This window comes from Theropithecus gelada, chromosome 12 (assembly GCF_003255815.1).
Source record: "Theropithecus gelada isolate Dixy chromosome 12, Tgel_1.0, whole genome shotgun sequence".
NCBI lineage: Eukaryota > Metazoa > Chordata > Mammalia > Primates > Cercopithecidae > Theropithecus > Theropithecus gelada.
In genome coordinates this window covers 115,379,469-115,398,552 of record NC_037680.1, presented here as the reverse complement: position 1 = coordinate 115,398,552, position 19,084 = coordinate 115,379,469, and the positions used below count along the sequence as shown (strand labels likewise).

At 48.4% G+C, this 19,084-nt stretch overlaps 1 protein-coding gene across 3 annotated transcripts in view; it reads right to left on the bottom strand.

Annotated features, from left to right (window-relative positions):
* TWIST2 (twist family bHLH transcription factor 2) overlaps positions 1-19,084 on the bottom strand; it is a 60,581-nt gene that overhangs the window by 38,427 nt on the left and 3,070 nt on the right. Inside the window, exon 2 of one of the 3 annotated variants that reach the window (XM_025405623.1) lies at positions 3,168-3,433. The exons of the other annotated variants lie outside the window; for them this stretch is intronic. The gene's annotated coding sequence lies outside the window, so the exon portion shown is untranslated. Of the gene's footprint in view, positions 1-3,167; positions 3,434-19,084 lie in introns of those variants that run through there. 3 annotated transcript variants of the gene reach the window in all.

Sequence of the window (19,084 nt, the reverse complement as noted above, 5' to 3'; positions counted from 1 at the left end):
GTGTGGGGGGTGTGTGGAGTGTGTGGGGTGTGTGGTTTGTGTGTGGGATGTGTGTGGGGGGTGTGTGGTGCGTCTGTGTCACATCACAGTTTATTTGGTCTGCGTTTTGTTTCTGAGGGCCCTCCATACTGTGCTCTATGGCACTGGTTTATGTTCCCACCAGCAGTGCTCAACGGTTCCAACTTCTCCACATCCTCACCAACATGTATTTTCTGTGTTTGTTTGTTTTGAGACAGGGTCTCACTCTGTTGCCCAGGCTGGAGTGCAGTGGTGTGCATAGCTCACTGTAACCTCAATCTCCTGGCCTCGAGTGATCCTCCCCGCCTCAGCCTCTCAAGTAGCTAGGATTATAGGCACAGGCCACCACGCCCTGCTATTTGTTTTATTTTCATTTTTGTAGACACAGCATCTCACTATGTTGCCCAGACTGGCCTCAAACTCTCGGCCTCAAGCAATCCTCCCTCCTCACCTCCCAGAGTGCTGGGACTGCAGGCATGAGCAGGCAACCTCATAGGTGTGAGCTGGGGCCTCTTTCTGGTTGGGTCTGCATTTCTCTGATGGGTAGTGATGTCAAGCATCTTTTCATGTGCTTGCTGGCCATTTGTGTATCATCTTTGTAGAAATGTCTATTTAAGGCCTTTGCCTACTTGTATTCAGGCTATCTAATTTTTATTGTTGAATCGTAGGAGTCCTGCATCTCTTCTGGATAGTGCTCTCCTATCACATGGATAATCTGTTCATACTTTCTCCCATTCCACAGATTGTCTTTTCACCATCGTGTTCTTCCACACACAGGAGGTTTGAAGTTTGACATAGTCCCATTTGTCTATTTTTGTTTTCCTTCCCTGTGCCCTGGAAGTTCTATTCAGAGATCCCAGATTGTTCCTTTTGAAAGTATGAAATTCCATCTCCGTGGCAGTAAACAAGCTGCAGTGGCCTGTGCCAGCACTGCTTGTGAAATCCCTTCTTTAAAGTACTCCTCGCCGCACTTGGACGTATTTCCCATTCTGTGCAAACAAGTCCACGTTGCTCACTTCGGAAGCGGGCTTTGCAGGAGTCGATGCCTTTCTCTCAGTGGCGTCCTCCCCAGCCTTGTCCTTTGCAAGGAAACCACTTAAACTGCCAAGCATTTGCTGCCCGCACACCTACCCGTGCCATCTGCTGTCTGATGCTGATGCGGATGACACTGTTTCACAGCCCAGCCACCGATGCCAACTGACCCCTCTGAGATGAACTTCCTTCCTCTAGAAAATGCGAGAGAATGCAGGTGGATGCCACCCCCATCACTGGACCGTCTGATAATCAAATGGACACAAGCCCCTGTACCGGCTGGCAAGCAGCAGTCCCTCCAGCCTTGCTGAGCCGTGGGCTTGTGTCCCGGCCCTGCCATGCCTGTGGATCAGCCCACACTGGCACCACACTCAGCCCTGCCAGCGATGCCTGGGTGTGTGGGCAACAGAGGATACTGGTCATGGTGGCGGCAGGTGATCCCGGAGAGTTACCAACCTCGGAACACAGCTTGTCCCACAGACACAGTCACAGCCAGGGCTGCTTGGTGTCCACTGTGGGAAACAGCCATCTTGTGTCTCTGTCTCGAGAAGGGCCAGTTTGGTTTCCTGTGGTCCCATAGAATGATGCAGAATGGGAGGAGACCGGGATCCACCTGGCCATGCCCCCTGAGTCTGCCTGACTTAGCCAGTCACCCGTCCCCCACTGAGACTCTCCACCCTGCCCCTGTCCGAAGTGGGCAGGCTTGGGTTTTGTTTTTTGTTCTTCCAAACGCTGCTTAGCTGTGTCATCTGGACAGAAGCCCATCGTTTACCAGGGCAGGTTGGAGGGCGGGGGGCTCCTGGCAGTTGGGGAGTCGGGTTTGAGGCCTGGAGCTTACCAGCTCATCTGCACCCCAGAGAGGGCCCAGGGGCTGTACTAGACGATGTCTAAGGGCTTCTCAGCAGAGCCCCTGGGAGCCACGTGCAGAAAGCCTGACCACCTGGGCAGGTGCACCCAGAGGGAACCCAGGGCACGGGGCTGATGTCTGAGGGATGCCATCTTTGTGGGTCACTGCACTGGTCAGGGAGGTAATTCTGGAATGCCAGTCACCTTCCTAACCGCAGTTTTCCTTGGAACTTCCATTACACTGCATTCATTTTTTCTATCTTTCTTTCATTCCACGTTTCCCAAGCCTCACTCCACGCAGATGGGTGGCCCCTCTCATGCCTTCTGCTGACCACAGTCTCTGCCCCAACACTTTCTTCAGCCTGCCCACTCCTTCTGCTGGTCCCAGGGCCACCTGGCCATCCCCAGCCTTTGCCTCCCACTTCTCTCCCTCCTGCCATCGAGGGACTCCCCTCAGCTCTGTGAAGAGCTGCTTCCCTCCTGGCCTCCTAACTTGCCACCGATTTCTTCCTGATGAGGACATGACTGCCTTTTCAGTTTCTAATTCCAGGGCACTCAATACCTAAGGGCTCCATGCGGCATCCGCCTTGCATCCAGCCCGTTCCCCGGCCTCGGCCACCCCTCTGTGATCTCAATCTTCGGACGCCTGCTTGCTGACAGCTCCTCCATGCCAGGCTTGTGCCAAGGGAAAATATTCTTTCCTGTTTATTGAAGGGTTCCCAGCCACAGCTCTCTCCTCCCAGCCTCTTCCTCAGCCCACACCGCCCCGGGAGCTGGCTGGGACTTCTCTTTATTGTGCCCCTACCCCCAGAACCACTACAGACAGCCTGGCGAGGACTGGGCATTTTACTGAGGAGCGCGCGCGCGCGCGTGTGTGTGTGTGTGTGTGTGTGTGTGTGTGTGTTGGAGGCAGGGCATTTTACTCCCCAAAATAATCTTCCATCCCAGATCAGATGAATCACTTTCCCCCGAGACGCCTCCAGGCTAGGCTGTACAGTGGCCTCCCCCTCCCTCCCTGCCTCCCTCTCCCTCTCTTTCTCGACCTCTACCTCCTTTCCTCTGCAGAAGAAATTCGGAAGTTGTGGCCCTTCCAATGTTACAGCCAGCCTCCTTCCCTCCAGCTGCTGGCTTCTAGAATGGAAAAGGCCCTCCAAATAAGAGGCTGGCTCCTCTGTTTGGGGCAAACACGAGACCCCCAGGCTGCCAGGTGCGTTCTGCTAGGAAGGTAGCCAGGGAATTGTAAATCACAGATGCACAGAAAACATGCGCTTGCATCAGACACAGTGTAGTTTCTTTGCGTACTTGGTGGGGAAACAGAGGCTCCGTCCATGACCCCCACTTGTGCAGGGCATGGGCTGAGCCAGGCATCTGGACACAGGACAAGGACACAGTCCTGAAGGTGCTCCCGGGGTGACAGGCAGACAAACTGTCGCAGTTACCAGGCTGCTAGGGGATGTACGAGGCCTCAGGAGTCATCACAAATGCCACCAGGTGGGGTGGTTAGAGGCTCCCCAAGGAGGGGATGCTGGAGGCAGTCCTGGCGGGCATAGGGGAGATTCTAGCCGAAGGAGAGCAGCGTGAAGGCATGGAACATGAAGGCGCCACGCTTTTTTTTTTTTTTCCATGGTGGTCTTGCTCTGTCACCCAGACTGGAGTACAGTGGCGTGATCTCAGCTCACTGCAACCTCTGCCTCCCTTGTTCAAGCAATTTTCCTGCCTCAGCCTACCAAGTAGGTAGGATTACGGGCACGCACAACTGTGCCCAGCTAATTTTTCTATTTTTAGTAGAGACGGGGTTTCACCATGTTGGCCAGGCTGGTCTTGATTTCCTGACCTCGTGATCTGCCCGCCTCGGCCTCCCAAAGTACTGGGATGACAGGTGTGAGTCGCTGCACCCGGCCGAAGGCGCCACGCTTTAAGGACAAGCAGGTGGGTTTGCTCACCCCCTCACCGAGTTCTTACTAACTGCTCGAAGTGCTGGGTACAGGGTGAAAAGGACAGACACACTCTTGGCCTGGGGAGCTCACCACGGAGGGTGCCCAGGGCTCAGAGGCAGCTCACAGGAGAGCAGGCAGGGCCCATGCCATGGGGAACCTGGGCGGTGCCTGGCAGGCCTGGCCATCCCACTGGCAGCAGGTGAAATGTGGGTAAAGGAACCTACATTCAGTGCGCTTGGGTAATGCCAGATGCGGTGTGGGGTGCGTCGTTCACGCTATTCCATTAACAGGTTAAGAGATGGAGTCAGGTCAGTGACTGGGAAAGGCACCCCAGGCTAACCATGCAAAGAAGGGCCTGAAGAGGGGACAGCAGATCCCAGGAGATGGGACCAGGAAGAAGGGCCGAGCCGGCCCCGGCCAGGCACTGCACAGTGGAGTGACTGGAAAGGGTTCATCACGGCGAGTGGCATTTCCACCACACAGGGTGACATGGCACAGACCGTGGGGATTGCTCCCTACCTACAGAGAGCATCTAAACTGGCGTGTTCACTGACGCCACATATGAAAAGGGACCTCTGAGCAGTGGTAGTGAGGGTCCTCTGGGTTAGGGGATGCCCATCTAATGCCACAGCAAAAAAAAAGAAAAAAGCTTCAAAAGAGCAGATGGCACAGCTGGTCCTGGACCTGCAAATTCAGACTCAACCTGCAGGCATGTGGCTGGGCCACCCAGAGCCAGGAGATGCCAGGGGGTGACACGTGTAGGGCAGGGGTTTGAGCTGCTCACTTCTGGACCTGGAGGCTCCTGTGCCCAGGCTGAAGCTACTCGACCTCCCACGGGGAAACCTGACACGAGTGCCTCAGGCCTTGCTCCCGACTCAGGAGCACGTGAGAGCAGACTGCAGGGCTGTAGGAACGCCAACAGGCGCCCGGCTGGATCCAGGCCCCCCTCACTCTCCGGGGCACTCCCTGCTGCATGGGGAGGTCCCCGTGCACCATCGTTTGAAGCAGAGAGCCCTGACGTAATGACCCGACTCAGTAGGACGGGGTCATACTCGGCATGGAAGGAAAAATTTCATTTTTTAGACAATTGGACTGGCTGGGTTTGCTTCCTGGCTCTGCCCACTGCTCTGTCTGTGCCCTCAGCTGAGGAGTGACATAGGTCCCTCAGTTTCCCCCCTGTGAAATGGGGGTGAAAGCACCCAGCTCAGTGGGCCATTCTGAGGATGAAAATAATTTTGCTTGCCCAGTGCTGGCATATGCTTGCTGTGGATTTTCCACGAGCGGAGTGACGTAGTGTGGCTTTGCCATCGTTTGCAGGGGAGAGCAGAGGCCCCGCGGGTGGCCGGGCCCACCAACCCTCAGAGCAGATGCATCCTCCGGGTACCCCCTTGCAGGCCTTCCAGAGCTCTCTGCTCCTGGAGGATCTCCAGGCCTGGCCCGGCTACACACCCTGCACAAACTTTCCAGGGGGCCCTAAGGGAGGAAAACCCCTCACAGATGCTCAGAGAAGGGGACAGCCCCATGGGTGTTTCCAAGGGGCAGGGTGCAGGCCTGGTGGGTGCCTATACCAAGTGGATCCCGGGGCAGGGTGGACCCCAGGGCAGCGTCCCCACAGAGCAAGCCAAGGCCCCGCACCCTCCCACCTCCTCTTCCCCCGCACCTTCGGGGGTACAAGCCTCTGGGCCCCTGTCCTGCTGGTCTTGGCCGGGTTGGGTGGGCTGCCTCGTGCCCTTAGTTCTCCCCTCCCCAGGCTGACCTGGCCTGGGGGCCGGGTGGGGCGCGCCTTGGAACTGGGAGCCGCCTCCAACCCTGCTCTCTGCTCCAGGCCTGGCCCATTCAAACCTTCCTGCTCTGTTTATTTGCACAGCCAGAAGACAAAAAGCCGTGGCTCTGAGTCACTCCTGCTCCCAGTCGGCTCTGATTCATGCAGGAGGCCCGCGGTGGGGACTAACCCTGGCCGTTAACCTCTTGGTTTCTTTATGTCTTTACAGCAGTGAACATCTGTGTCTTCGAACTGAGGATCAGGCCCCGATCGCTGCTCACAGTCGCGTGCTGGGGGTGTAATGTGGAGAAGAGAGGACACCACAGCACAGCCCGAGAGGTCCCCCCTCACCTCCAGCCCCTTCCCCCAATGCTGATGGAAACTTACAAACATTTCAGTCATCTCTCCGAAAAGGATTTGGTCATCTGGCAAGGGTGGTCTCAGAATTTGCCAGAAATATGCGTCAAATGTAGCCCAGGGCATAAAGGAAGACAGGCTTACAAAAATTAGATTATGGCGAAGAATCTGAAAGGAAACGAGAGATTCTGTGCCTGGTTGGTCTCCAGCCTCCGGGGAGGTGCGGCCTGGTGCTTCCTCCCTGTAGGTTCTGGAGAAGCTGGCACACAGGGATGCCCCGGGGCAGGGGGTAGACCCACTCTACGGCCGACCTCTCCTCAGTCCCACACATTTGTCATTCATCATACAAGGCCAGGGGGACGCGTGGTTTTCATTTTTGATCCTGGTAAAAAGTGAATAGAGTGTCTCTAGTAGCTAAGAAAGGGCTTTTTCTAGCTCCACTGAGTGAGTCGGGGTCCAAGCACCTCTTCTCAACTTGGGTTCGGGGAACAGCTAAGGAGTTCATTGTGGTTTTTTCCCACTTGTTTCCCCAAAGCTGAAGTGGTTTATGACTAACAACAGCTATCCCCAAATATGTAGAGGAGTGAAAAAAAGGCAGAAGAAATGAGGATGCTGACATCTAACAGCGTGGGGATGAATGCCGGTCCCATCACGAAGCACCATTCGGGAACTGCCCAGCGGGTAAAGGCGAGCCGGAAGGGCTGAGACCGCACAGCCCTCACTGCCAAAGGACGCCGCCAGCTCCACAGGGAGGCCGCGCTGGCACATTCCGATGCATCTTTCCAAATTATCCTAATGTGAAAGGCCTCTTGTGAAAACGATGGATGGGCATCTTTAATGTAGACTGCAGAAGATACAAAAATATATTTTGAAGGCCAGTCTTTTATATCACTTTAGCAAGAACCTAAGTCATAACACTGAGGGGGGGTTCCGGTGAGGACGTTCCTATGTGGGCGGCAGCTGTGTTTTCACTGCATTGCCTTATGATGGGACTGGGAGTAGCTGCCCTTCTCTGGAGGGAGGGTCGGTCAGCATGTGCCTGCCACACTATCTTTACAAAGCAGTGGGCACCTCTGGATTTGTGTTCTCAAATTGCCGAAGTGATACCGGGCATTTGTGGAAAATCTAGAAATTTAAAAAAAAAAAAAACAAAAAAACGAAGGAAAGGAAGCTCTTTCATCAACTTTTGGTCCAGAGACATTCGTTCTTGCCGCTTTCTCTCTAGACAAACACACCCATGCATGCACACACACACTTTGATTTTCCAGCCTGAGATCGTATGAACTGCTCCATCCTGCAATCATGGCCGTCACTTTATTAAATATCCACTAAAACACACACTTGCTAACTGTATAGTGTTCCAGCATATGCACCAAGCAGAGTTTATCCCACCTATTACCCAGGACATTTTAATTTTTTCACCAATCTTAATGAAGCTGATACGAATTTCTTTGTTGCTAGGCAACTCTGCTATTATTCACTTAAGATAACTCCTAGAAGTGGAATTGTTCACGCAAAGGGTATTTTCAGTCCTAGATCTTTTCTTACCTACTATTGAAATTCCTTTAGAAAGGTTGTGCAGTTTTTCTTCCCTCTGGCAAATAGGATAGCCTGGTTCCCCTACCTTCCTCAATACGGGGGATGATAATTATGTATTTTTTTCCAATTTAATTAAAATAGTATCCTTCTGTTTTATTTCAAATTCCTTGGATTATTGTTGAAATTCAACCCTTCATGTGTTTATTGGCCAACTGAATTTCTCCTTTTACGAATTTATATTTTTTGCCCATATTTCCTACTGGGTTATTGTCTTTTTAAATTTTTTAAAGGCCTTTTTTCTAGTAAGAACATTAACCCATTGCAAAATAGATTGTAAATATTTTCTTCCTGGTTCTTTAAAAATTTTTGGTTGTCATAGTTATTTGGTATATAAAAGTTGAAATTTTAATTTGGTCAGTTATTCTTTTGCTATTTTATTTATGATTGCTGGACTTGGAATGGTCAGCTTTTGGAAGTAGATCGTAGGAAGGGCCTGCATTAGTAAAAGCCACTTCAGCTCACTGGATGTTCACCGCTGCCACCTCTAAGACACTGGCCTGATGTCCCGCTGTGTTCCGTCCACAGCTGTGAGCGACTGTCCCTGCTGGCTTGGGCCATGGCACCTCAGTGGGATGAAATTATAGACCCCCAGTGGACGCTCGATCCCAAGGATGGTACTGAACCCTATATATACTATATGTTTTTTCTATCTGATGACTGAGAGACGGGTGGGACGGAGCGGGACAGCTCAAGATTTCATCAAGATACTCAGAATGGTATGCAATTTAAAACTTATCAGAATGGTGTGCAATTTAAAATATCAATTTTTTTTCTGGAATTTTCCATTTAATGAGTTTGGACTGTGTTTGACTGTGTGTAACTGAAACTTCGAAAAGTGAAACCATGGATAAGCGAGACGGCTGTAACGGGATTCACCAGGAAGCCTGTCTTTGCTGTTAGTCAGGTGGTGGCAGGTGTGCTAAAAGGGATGCTGACTCAGTGCATTCTCTGACACCAAGGTCTGGCCTTCAGGGATAGTGAGAAGGACTGGGAGGAGGAGTGGAGGGGATAAGGGAGGGACACTGTGTCCCGGAAGCCTAAGGGTGACAACTTGGCTCAGAGCATCCAGATGGTGTCTCTGAAAGTCAGTTGGAAAATCAATGATGGAGGTACAGTTTCTAGTTACCCAAACTCACTGGGCGCTGGCTCCAGTGTCCCCCCAAGCATACAGAGCACGGGCTGGACATGGCCGAGCCTCCGATGTAGTTACTACGAAGCAGAAGTGGCCAGAAAGGAGAGCAGAGCTTCCTCCAGGAAGAGCAAGTGTGCTGTGCTACAAACGTGAATAACGTGCTAATGAATCAGAGCAGCTGGGCTCCGCGCCCCGGCAGCTGCGGGAAGAACCCCTGCGGTGGTGACTGATGGGGGCCATGAGACCAAGATGTGTCTGGCTTGAGGATGACCCATGTTCCTATCAAGCCGACTGCACAACTTAACTAAGGAAGCAACCAGGGCCCCAGCATCCAGTCCTCACATCTCCATCTGGAGTCCTCTCTCTCCGCGGCTTTTGGGAATCTCTTTCCCTTTGCGCCTCCTCCCTGGTGGCTTTCTCTTTGCTCAGCAATGGGACTGGGAATGGGGGAACAACAGCATCACATGGAACAGTTTTTGTTTGTTTGTCTGTTTGTTTTGAGATGGAGTCTCGCTCTGTTGCCCAGGCTGGAGTACAGTGGTGCAATCTCGGCTCACTGCAACCTCTGCTTCTCAGGTTCAAGCAATTTCCCTGCCTCAGCCTCCCGAGTAGCTGGGATTACAGACACCCACCACCTCGCCCAGCTAATTTTTGTATTTTTAGTAGAACCAGGGTTTCGCCATGTTGGCCAGTCTGGTTTCGAACTCCTGACCTCAGGTGATCCACTCGCCTTGGCCTCCCAAAGTGCTGGGATTACAGGCGTGAGCCACCATGCCTGGCCCAGAACAGTTTTTATCTGCTTTTGGCAACTCGACCCTTGGTGAGATCCTTTGGGATTTGCTCCAAGTTCTCCTGAGCCCTCAGTCTGGATTCTGAAAATTCAAACAATCCTGGAGCCCAACACCATCTTTGTGGCTTCTATAAGTGTCTCAAAATCTGACTGAATAATGCCACAAAGGTGACGATGTCTTAAAGGTGATGATGTCTTAAAAAGAAACAGGATGGGGTCATAGCTGAGGGAGCACTCAGAGTAGCTCTGGGCAGTTTTGACAGCGTCTCAAACACAGGTGGCTGAGGACCATGTAAAGGGTGCACAGATCAGGGAGGAAGAAAAGAAAAATGAGCAACCAAAGGAAAACACACAACTGGTGCTGAACGATTTAGTGCCACCCTCCCTGTGTCTCCCGGTATCTCCCTGTCTTCTGGGAGCAGCACCTGCACACATGAAGAGCAGGAATCCCATGACTCTGGAGGTGGCACCAACTCCTTAAGGGCCTCTGAGCCCAGAACCAGCCTGAAGTGGTCCACCGAGCAGGCGGACGAGCCCTGGGCTGTGGACAGCCTGCTGATGGAGGCGAGTGGTGCGCACTCACGGGTCACCCTTGTGCGTCTTCCCGTCAGGTACCAGACACCCCCACTACAGATATGGCAAATGCTCCTGGCTCTCCTCTAGGGGCTGACTGCGAGCGGCATGGAGGCTTAGAGTCAATCCCTCTCCGCCTCTGGCCCCCAGAGTGTGAGAACTCAGTCTACTGTGGAGAGGCTTCAAGAGGTGTAATCGACATACCACAAAAAGCGGAGGGCAGGCAAAAGAAACAGTGTGCCTCAGAATTGTTTGATGCTCTTGTTGCCACGTGTGCATGCATGTGTGTGTGTGTGTGTGAATAAACACATTAGGAACTAGAGGTCCAAAGGAAAATGCTCTTAGGCACAACTAGAATAGTCAGATAAGCACTGAAGCAGGAGGATAAACTGGATAAGGTCTCCGAAAAGTGAGGGATGGGTGAACGCTTAGCCCCTTAGCCCCTCCACCTCCAACTAAGCACCTCAGTTACCAGAGATGCACATCGTCTGGGAAGTAGGATTTTTTTTTTTTTTTTGATGATGGTAGTAAGATACATATAATATAAACTTTATCATTTGAGCTTTTAAAGTATAGTGGAATTAAGTGCATATACCTTGTTGGGAAAGCATCATCACTATCTAGTTCCAGAGCATTTCGTATTATTCCACACAGAAACTCCACACCTGTTCAGGACTCACCCCCCATATCTCCTCCCATGAAGCCCTAGAAACCTCCAGTTTCCTTTCTGCCTGTATGGATTTGCTTATTTGGGACATTTCATATAAATGAAATCCCAAATATCACAATATATAGTCATCTGGCTTCCTGAGCTTAGCATTATGTTTTCAAGGTTCATTCATGCTGTAGCACATACTACACTTTTTGTTTTGTTTTGTTTTTTTGAGACAGAGTGTTGCTCTTGTTGCCCAGGCTGGAGTGCAGTGGCGCGATCTTGGCTCATTTCAACCTCTGCCTCCCAGGTTCAAGCAATTCTCCTGACTCAGCCTCCCTAGCAGCTGGGATTATAGGCGCCCACCACCACGCCCAGCTAATTTTTGTATTTTTAGTAGAGATGAGGTTTCACCGTGTTGGCCAGGCTGGTCTTGAACTCCTGACCTCAGGTGATCTGCCCACCTCAGCTTCCCAAAGTGCTGGGATTACAGGCATGAGCCACTGTGCCCAGCCTCATTTGTTTTTATGGCTGAATTAGATTCCATTGTATGGATGGGCTATGTTTTACTGACCCTCAGTTCATGGACACCTTGTTGTTTCCATCCTTTGACTATTGTGAATAATGTTGCTATGAACACTCATGTACAAATTTTTGTTTGAACACCTGTTTTCAATGTTTTGGGGTATACACCCAGCAGTGGAATTGCAGGGTTGTATTGGCTCTTAGAATTCCAGTAGCCAGAGGGTTATCAGAAACTTAGTCCATTATTTTACAGACGGGGAAACTGAGGCCCAGAGAGGCCATTACTTGTCTCAGAAATTGCAAGGCTGAGAGCAGAAAAGTGTTCTCCATGCCACGCTTAACTTCAGTTAAGTCTTATTCTGGACCGTGGATCCCCCAGACACAAGACAATGGGTTCTGCCCAAGACAGTCACTTGGGGAGCTAGCTTGCCTCTCGCAAAGTCAACAGCCTTTGGTTTCTGCCTAATTAAAATGTCCCAAATTAGAAAAATACCACCTCAGAAAAGCTCACTAAAGGGAAGAGTCACATATGATTTATTCCAGAAACAGCGACTTAAATTAATTGCAAAATCTGTTGTAGAGAGTCACACCGATCATGTATAGTCACAAGCATTTAAAAGTTCTAAGAATTAGTTAATTATGGTTTCACATTGTGATGAACCAAGTAGGAGAAAGCCCAGTGGGTGTGCCCAGGGAGCCAGAAATGCACACCAGCTTCACTTTCCGTCTCCCCACTTCCCTTTTCCTCTTTCTGGTTAGAAAAAGTGAAATTATGTAATTAACATTGAACAATATTTGCAACTTTCAGGAAATGGTACAACACAAGCTGATTGTCCAAGAGCCTGGTACAGAGAATGCCCAGGCCAGTTGGCTTTGGAGGAACCAGCCGGGAGGACAAAGTCTGTCATGTGCCCAATGTATGGTCTTTGTTTGCCTGTTGTTTGTTTGTTTGTTTGTTTGTTTGTTTTGAGACGAAATCTCACTTTGTCGCTCAGGCTGGAGTGCAGTGGCGCGATCTCGGCTCACTGCAACCTCTGCCTTCTGGGTTCAAGTGATTCTCCTGCTTCAGCCTCTTGAGTAGCTGGGATTACAGCCATGTGCCGCCACACCGGGCTAATTTTTGTAATTTTAATAGCGCTAGGATTTCACTATGTTGGCCAGGCTGGTGTCAAACTCCTGAGCTCAGGGAATCTGCCCACCTTGGCATCCCAAAATGCTGGAATTACAGACATGAGCCACTTTGCCCAGCCTCAATGTAATATTTTATCTCTGTTCAAAGAGCTCTGCCATTCAAGCAGAAGGATGCTTTAAGAGACAGACAAGATGGTCGTTTGGCTTCTCTCAGCAAAGGCAGGGCTGGTTCTGCTTCGTCTGCAAACCTCAGCGGCGGCCTGGCATAATCTTCTCTTGGAAGCTGTCTTTAGAGGAGCTGAGGCTTTTAAAGTGGTATCTGACTGCAGGTTTCGATCTATCACTATTAAATCCAGGGGGAGGAAATCAGTGCTGAGTTACCACTTCCTTTCCTTAACCTTGGCAAATACTGAGCCGTGCTGGGCTCATGCTCAGACATTCATCAACACGACCTGATGGGTGACTTGGGCCTCAGCGAAGATGGGCTCCAAGGCCCATCCAGCCTCAGGGACCAGGGAAGTGCCAGAGTGGTGGGACAGTTACTTGCCAACAGCCAGCAGCGTCCTTCCTCTTGCTCCCCTCCTCTGTCATGGGATGGCCCTCCCGTCATGCAGGAGCACCATGCCCATGGCGCTCCTCCCCTGAACAGTCCCAGGCCAACCCAAGCTCCCTCCAGCGGTCCTTGACCCCAGGCACAATAGATGGCCCCCTGACCACCTTCCTCTGGGGGCCTCTGCTTTCTCTGGCAACTGAATCACCTGCAATTGTCACAGGGCCCTCGGAGGCAAAGCCCCTCTGGGGCTTCTTTGAGGCACCTTGCTGGGCAGTGTTGATGCCTGGGACCAAACAGGAGGGGAAGGCACCTGAGGGCCTTTTCAAGTCACTATGTCTGTGGCGGCCTCCCTCGTGGCACTATTGCGGCAGTGTGGAGGGACCCTGCTGGATTTTTACAGTGTTGTTTTTATGAGAATGGCAGGAAGGGTGTTTTTTCTGAAAAAACCGCTGTCTTCTAGGTCTCTGAGGGACACTGAGGAAGAGGTGCTGGGTCTCCTGTGGTCAGCAGCAGAGAGAGGCACACGGCCCTGACACAAGCCTAGAGATAAATACAGAATGGGACCTGTTCTTAAGGGACCTGAGTCCCTTCCGCAGCCCTGATCCCTTGTGAAATTCTTTAAATATCACTTGACCTGTTCACAACCCAATCTTCCCTTTTACTTTGTCCTTCATGAAAAAAAAAAAAAAAACTTTTCCATGTTACAAATTATAAATGATAGATTAATGTATACAGGGTTGCTGGGGATGCACATGGAAATTACATTGTTCCACACTGAAATTACATGATATTATTCACCTGCGAACTGCAGTAAAACAAGAAGGAGATGACATACAGCAACATGGAAACGAGCAGAGAGTTGAGTAACTGTGCTCATCTTTTGCTTGTGGTTTAATTAGAAGAAAATCCTACTCTCAGAAAAAAATAGTCCGAAGGAAAGTTTTGGAATTAGCAATAATTTAACAACCAGTAAAATGCCCTTCAGTTAATTCTACCCTTCCAATGCTCCCGGCTCGCATGGGCCACCTGGACCCTGCCTATTAACACCTTCGCAGTCACACAAGACGGGACCTCAAGATAAGCTCTCTCCTGGCCCTACCTCGGGGGCGACAAAACGCCAGTCCTGGATGCACCCCCTCTGCCACAGCCACCGCACGGCCCCCACAGAGTTTGGGGGTCATTGAAGCACACACTGAACCACTCAAAGAGCAGAGATGAAGGAAAGGAAACGGTACTTCTAGATCTCGTGATTAAAAGAAAATGCTGCCTGCATGAAAGAAGTCAACAAAAACAGGGCACCTTGGGATTCTTAGGGTACAGATATCTGTTTGGGGCACTTCTGTTCTGGTATCAGTGAAACAATACTTTTAGAAAACAGTAACGTGAGCCCACGAAGGAGAGGAGTCGCCAAGCACACACTGAGGCAGGGGTGCTGAGCACACATCGATGGGCCGCACGAGGCTTCAGGAGCCCCTAGATGCGCGTCACTCAGAGGGTCCTCGGCCATTCTGTATTTACAGTCTATATTTCCACGTGTGAGCTATCACGGGACCTGATGGTGGGCTTCTCGTTCTTCCTCTGTTACTTTTTTATAAAGTGAAACCTCAAGTGGACTTCAGTGAATCATTTTTAAAAGATGCTGTTTCAACTAAAGAATGTATAAGAGTATGTGCTGGTTTGGGGGAAGCAGTAGGAAAGATTTGCTGGAGAAGAAATGTTCACCAGACAGAAAAAAGAATGCGAAGTGATCACATCTTTCTCTCCTGGCTTCCCATCGACACATGCAGATTATCATGGAAGAGAGGAAAGCCAGGCGGCTGGGCATATGCTGCAGATTTTGAATAGTTAGAAAGCAGTATACATGTAGTATGCAATCTGGATTATTTGATTTCAGGAAAATTAATCCTCCACGAAGACGTTGTTCGCCCATTAGTGTCAATGATGTGAGCAGAGATGTGTTGACGCCCGGTTGGAGGAAGAAGAGTTTGCCTTCTCCTCCTTCCTTTCCCTTCCCTTCCAATTTGCAGTATTTTAGGCCTTTCCCAGAGAAATGATAACTGCCTTATTCTGTTACGTATCAAGACAAAACAATCTCCTTGAGACTGAGATTTAAAGTTCACACAAACTTTCCGGAAGGGATCCAGTCGGTACGGGTTTTGCCAGCCCTGCAGGCCAGCTCGCGCCACGCCTGCGCACTCTTCCGTCGAGCTAAAAATCTGAAAAACTGTGGAAGTAAAGGACAAGCAACAGGTCCAGGGAGTCCACGCAGGCAGCCGGCTTGCGACTCCGAGCCCTCTGCGCACCGGCCACACGAACCACTCAAAGAGCAGAGATGAAGGAAAGGAAACGGTACTTCCAGATCTCGTGATTAAAAGAAAACGCTGCCTGCTTGCATTTTCACATACAGAATGCTAATTCAACGTAGAACAGACAAAGAAAGCCACCGTGGCAGCAGAGCCCGAGATTGTACATGACTGGCCTGTGCTTTCTTTTAGGAGGTTGTTCATGCTCCAAGCTGTCCCTCATGGAGCCCCTGCCTCGGAAGCAGGCCAACATTTCTCCACCCTTCAGCAGGGGCATTTACTTACAGAGATTTAACAGAAATGCTAGGGTGGCATTTTGTCTGGAAAGCAATAGAAAAACAGTAGTAACGATGAAAGTTTCCATTTTTTCTCCACGGGGAAGACGGTAAAACGGTCTATAACCCTCCCCTCTCACAGCAAAAGGCTAAAAAGCTGCCCTAGCCCCTCCTGGGGGAACTGCTCTGCCTGGCGCTCCGGAAAGGCTCTGCCTGTGACCACACCACAAACCTCAGCCACAGGGTGGGGTCTGATGTTTAGTCAAGCTCGAAGGGTTAATACAAATCAAGGGGTTTGCCCAGATCTTTCCCGTCAGTCACACACCAGACCTGCACATCCAGAAACACAGAGGTGAACTGCCCGTCAAATTAGACAGCGAGAAATAGGAATCTAATGCCAGACCACATAACACAATTTACCATTTCCTCCCAGAAGATGCTGATGGCTATTTTTTTAAGGCAGAATGTGAACTAAAAAGTCAGGAGTATTTTCCAGGATAATCGAATTTGATAACCAAAAGCTCTTTTGAGTTCAACCCTGTCTTTCATTTCAGTGAAGGGAAATTCTGAACTAAAGAAAAGAGAGATGTCTAAGTTTAAAGGCATTGCTCTTAGGATCTGAGAAGTAAAACTATAGTTCTACATGAGGCTTCAAGAGAAGCTGGGTCATCTAAATCTTTCCCTGGTCAAATAACAGAGGAAAACAATATTGTGATAGAAAACTGCTCAGTGAGGGACAGCCCCAGCAGACACTGCACTCAGCTCGTGCCATCATGCTCTGGCATCCTCATAATCACAGGATCATCATATTATTCTAAACATCGCAGTTGTGGATGAAATAGCCCAGATACCTGCAGCATGTCAGATACCGTTTGGGTTCAAAATGACTCTATTTTCAACTAAACACTAAAAAATTTCCCTCATGTTGGAATCAAGTTACGTGCTGGCTTTTCCAATTTCAGATCCAAGTCTCCTTTTGAAGTGACAACCATTAATAATCACTGAAGGGAAATCCCACTGTGCCTCAGTTTACAACAGCTTAAAATTCACCTTGTTAATGCTACTGCCCTCATTTCCAAATCGGCATCAGGTAAGGTGTAGTTTAATATCACTCAATCTCACTCAAGGGGTTACTACCAAACAAAAACACAAAATAGGTTTCTAAAACAATTATTGATTACAAATAACTATAACAGGGCTTAGAGTTTGAGTCTCTCTCTCTCTCTCCCCCTCTCTCTCCTCTCTCTCTCTCTCTCTCTCCCCCCACCTTCCTCCTCTGCTATATCCTCTCCCTTTCACTGCGTTTGCCTCCAAATACTAAAACTCCATTCTCTATACTTCTTGGTGAATAATTTTTATAAATCATTGGCTTTAGAATTGTGTGTGTATGCTTAATGAAATTTAATATAAAATTAGTATCTTAAAAAGCAAATATAACACAGGTATCAGTTTAAGGTAGATATTTCCCAAAAGGTTTTATAAAATATTTTCTTTATTAGTATAGGAATAAATGTATTGCTATTATAATTGGTATTTCACCTTTCATATTTCTGGGATACTACTCTTTATTTAAGACTTATAAGGAATCACAGATTTAAACTAAAGTTATGAGTTATAGTGCTCTTCTCAGAAAGAGTTATATACTGGAAATATATTGAGATTCTCAAATGGCATCAGAAAAAAAATGTGGAGTTTTGCTCAAGTCACATTTTTAGTTTATTGCTCTGAGATAAAGCTTAGTAGTAATTTCTTAGATAATTTGCTTATCTAAGTATATAGATTTAATATTTTTGTGGAATATCTTTTTTATTTTAATTTTGAGATAATTATAGATTCACAGGAGGTTGCAAGAAATATTATACAGAGATTCTCATATCTTCACTCCTTTCTCCCAGTGATGACATCTTGCAAAACCACAGTACAATTATCATAATCAGGAAACTGGCATCATCAATATCATCCCCAGACCTTATTCAGATTTCACAAGTTTTACATGCACTCCTCTGTGTGTGTGTGTGTGTGTGTGTGTGTGTGTGTGTTTAGTGCTATGCAATTTTATCACGTGTAGACTCAGGTGACCATGTGGAATATCTTTTTAATCAGTTTCTGTTTGTAGTGTTTCATCTTGGCTTTACTTTTGAAAACATCCATGTCTGCATCTATTAGATTCTGTTTCTCCTTTATGGTTTTCCGTTCCTTGGCTACAGTAACTTATTCATCTCTTCTTTGAATTTTATTGCCTCATTTGTGAACTCTCTGCTAGCGGAGAGTTCTGTATTTGGTTTGCTTTTTGCAGCACATTTATCCTTTCCCAGGAAAAGACACAAACATAAACAGACATTCCAGCATTTACAGGGTTTTTAAAGACACCAGTGAGAATAGATTAATATAAATACTAAGCTTAAAAACTGTCATAAAAGTTCAGCCTTTAAAATTGGCTTATTAAAATATTTGTTTTTTTAAAGCCCAGATTTAAACTAAAGTTATGAGTTATAGTGCTCTGCTCAGAAAGAGTTTACTTTATGTGTGTGGGGTTTTTAAAATTTTTTTATTTTTATTTTTTTGCCAGGCAAAAGGAATCCGGCATTTGTGCCGTCTACCCAGAACAGAGTGAAGCAAGGATGACAAGAACATGGTGCAGCTCAAGATCTGTCTGAAAATATGAGTTTCAGGAAACCTCAGTGAAGTATTCTATCTCAAATGGCCTCAAACAGACACTGAAGTCTGAGGAAGTCCCTCTCCAACAAGATGAGTAGTAAGACTTCCCTGATGCAAGGCCGAAAGGACTGCTGATATTTAAGGGGACAAGACCCACACCAACAGGTCAAATCCCTACATCAGATCTCGTTGATAGGCATTTTGTAACCAAACATTGCTTATATTCCAGGGAGCTCAGCCTTTCATTCTACTTCTTCTAAACAAGCAAAAGCTCCGTTGGGATTCTGCGTTTCTGTTCTTCTCCGCGAAGAACTGATTTTCTAGCATCCCGAATACAGCAGTTAACAAACACCTTTGAGAAGTAAATTTTCAGGAGGGAGGAAAAGGCTAACGTATATTAGATGGTGAAGGGGTCATGCAATTTCTTCAAAGGAGCTAAAAGTTCTCAGAAAAAAAAAGTTTGTTGAGTAAGGGAAACTATTGAAAATCTGTGCACACTTTGCAGAAGTTAGAGAAGATGTTTTCTTTAACCACACAGCAGGGAAGAGGACAAACTTCTGATAAACTAATGGTCACCTTCCCCCATCCTCCAAGCCAGGTGGCCAGGACCCTGCTGCAAAGGCTCAGGCATTTAATGAGAATACTAAAAAAATCCTTTTGAGATTTTTCCATTAGATGAATCCAACTGACTGGCCAAAGACACCTGATTTATTGTCTAATTGTGCTTTTAAATACCAGGCCAAAGAAGAAAGGCAGGATAGATATCAGCACCAGCCGCACTCCACCATCTCTTGTGTTTCTCTTCCTTTCAAAGGACAACTTAGGCTTTGTGCTGCTGTTAGTCTCAACACAGTTTCTTCACATATGTGAAAACATCCCACATCAAACATTAAAATCACTTACAATGTACTGAAATGTCTAGAGATTCTTTACTGATGCAT